Source organism: Tenrec ecaudatus, chromosome 2 (genome assembly GCF_050624435.1).
Source record: "Tenrec ecaudatus isolate mTenEca1 chromosome 2, mTenEca1.hap1, whole genome shotgun sequence".
Lineage (NCBI taxonomy): Eukaryota > Metazoa > Chordata > Mammalia > Afrosoricida > Tenrecidae > Tenrec > Tenrec ecaudatus.
This window is the reverse complement of record NC_134531.1, coordinates 180,205,892-180,208,802: the sequence shown is the minus strand read 5'-3', so window position 1 is coordinate 180,208,802 and position 2,911 is coordinate 180,205,892. Positions and strand designations below refer to the sequence as shown.

Sequence of the window (2,911 nt, the reverse complement as noted above, 5' to 3'; positions counted from 1 at the left end):
TAGAGCTCGGTTTGCACAAGTAATGATCATGACTTCAAGTAAAATGAAACACCTGATACTATAATTATTTCTCCAGTTATTATGATGCTGCTTATTGGTTTCCTTGTGAGACCTTTTAAATTTTATTTATATTGAGATATAATCCATACTGAACACAATAGTCTTTGATCTTCATCAACAGATGCCTCAAGTTTTCCAGCTTTTAGCAAAAAAGTTGCAAGATTGTGTCGTGTGCATTCCATCAGTTGTTAATGAGCCTCACTCCAATCCTGTTTTCATGTTCTATATACAGATATCAAAAGTGATACATGTATATTAATTATCTTTTAATTCATTTCTGACAGTATTTTTGAAGGTCCTTCATGTGCATGGGGGAAATAAAAGAGCAAAAATCAAGCACACTGCCATTACAACCAGGTCAATTCCCACTGATAGGGATCTTACACCGAGTTTCAAGACTATACATTTTTCTTTCATAGAATGGCTAGTGAATTTCAAATGAAGACCTTGAGGCTAGCAGTCTAATGCTTTCCTAATAGTGCCACCAAGGTGTGTGTGTGTGTGTATGTGTGTGTCCGCACGTGTGCGCACATCCATGCACAGGCATGTGTGCATATGTGCAGACTTCACTGTATAACATGTGTCTGCCATGGAGTCAAGGCTTTCTGAGGTGGTAAATCTGGATGTGAGCAAGCCTTCTCATCTTTCTCCTACATAGCTACACAGTGGCTGGTGGCTGCAAAGGTCTGGTAAGAATGTGGGGAAAGATACTGATAGGATTTACCTGCAAGTAGTTGCCAATAGGAATCCTGGGAGCATCATCCTATTGCATATAAAATAAACCCTCTGAGAAGCAGGGGAGGGATCAAGCTACAGCAGGAGTCAGAAATGGAGTGAATCCTCTGGACCCAAGATCCCTTGACAAGGAAGCTCCTGGATGCAGATGGCAGCTATACCATCCAAGGAGAAACAGCAGCAGCAGGACCAGAAGCCAGAGCACAGAATAGAGTATGGACTTTTTAACCCACTGAGCAAGTTAAGATGCCCATTTTTGTGTGTGCAGGAAGCTGGCTTGCTGAGCAGGGTGCCTCTGGGTACTTAATTGGGGAAGTTGAAGTTGCTTACCCACAGTGCTTAAGCTGAATGCCTTCAGGTTGAAACGTACAGCAAAATGGTATGCCCCACTCACCATTTATTAGCAGACCTGAAACTTTGTAATATGCCTTGGTGAACGATTACCCTGAATATTTCTCACCAGCATTACAACTTGTTAAGATCCTTAATAAACCTTTTATTCAGGAATTCTGCATGTGAGTTTCTTTGTAGCCATTTCAATGGGTCGAGGAAGTAGAAACAGCAAATAGTGGACACTTGTAAAATACTACAATATGTGTCTTCATGCTGTGCAAGCATCCTCTTCTCCTCCTTTCAGTGTTATTGCACTTCCTTGAAAGTAAACAAACTGCCCCCCAGATATCTCATCTTTAGCGCTACTTCTCTTCAATTTCATCCCATATAGATAGATCTGAAAAAAATTTATAATGGTCAGGAAAGGCAGTCTTTACTAGTTAAGCTAATTTGTTGTTTTGATTTAGGAGATTCCAGGGGATGTTCTTTGTTTAAAGTGTAAGGTATAAAGAATTATTTCAGGATAATAGTTTCAAGGCCTCATCTAGCCTCATGGCTGTAGAAAATCTGGATTCCATGAGGGTTTGCAATCCAGTTCTGCAATTTTCTATTGATGAGGATTCTTTTCTAAAATCAGACCCTTTTCTCATCTCATGTCAAAGGAGGCAATTAGCTGCACATTCCATTTTCTCCTCTTTCTAACTCCCCTTTTCCGCTGTTGTTCCACATTATTAGACACCTATTTTTGTACGATGAATGACTGCTTGAAACCTTTTCACACCCTCGGCATTATGCAATGAACTAGGAGTAGGACAGAAGCCCCGAGTGTTATTCAGGCAGTTAATGGGGATATCTCATGAAACCATCCTGTAAACCTCCAAACCAAGGACACAAACCCCAGGAGGCCTTTAGGCCTTTCCTTTGATATAGACCATTTCAACAATTAATTTCTCTCTCTCTCTCTATCTATCTATCTATCTATCTATCTCTCACATAACTTTTGCCAATTCAACTCTTTACAGATAATTGATAGAAAAGTATAGAACATCTAATAATTGTGCTTGTCAGCTTTGCACAGATGCCATGCCAATCTTCTCAGTGCTATTCCAATATTAGTATAGATATGTATTTATGATATATATCCCATAGACTTTAGAGTTATATATTGATGACATATTTGGGTTATAACGAACCACCCTCATGACTTTTCTTTCTTTCTTTTTGTGGAATGTCGCAGGTGTAGTGAATTATGTAAGTGGCTCCTCCAGCCAGTTTCCAACTCCCCACAAATGACCTTTTCCCTGTTTGGGTCTGGTAAGAAGATGGAGGAAGATGTTGAGAAGATTCACCTGTGAGTAACTGTAAACAGGATTCCCTGGAAAGCCATTCTGCTGCATATAAATGAGCCCTCTGGGAAGCAGGAGGAGGGATCTCATTTCCAGCATGAGTCGGGAGTGGAACATATCCTCTGAACCCAAGATTCCTGGGTGGCAAACCTCCTGGATCCAGAAGACAACAATAACATCAGAGGAGCAGCAGAACCAGGAGCCAGAGCACAAAACTGACTACCAAGCCCACGGAGCAAGTTACAATGAGTGCTCTGGGGCAGGATGCTGGCTTGTAGTGTGGGGTACATTTGGGCTTTCTGGGGAAGCTGGGGTTAATTGGGGAAGCTGGGTTTGCTGACCAGTGGAAGTGAAGCGGAATGTTTTGGGACTAAGGCTTATTGGAGTGGGATAACTTAGGGCACTGGGCTTGTTGACCCATGAGGTTTGAGCTGACC

The 2,911-nt window shown here is 41.5% G+C and overlaps 1 non-coding gene across 1 annotated transcript; it reads right to left on the bottom strand.

Annotated features, from left to right (window-relative positions):
• Positions 1-2,161: 2,161 nt before the first annotated feature.
• Positions 2,162-2,266, bottom strand: LOC142442005 (U6 spliceosomal RNA). Its single transcript, XR_012783275.1, has one exon. It is a non-coding gene; the product is annotated as a U6 spliceosomal RNA (small nuclear RNA).
• Positions 2,267-2,911: the final 645 nt, after the last annotated feature.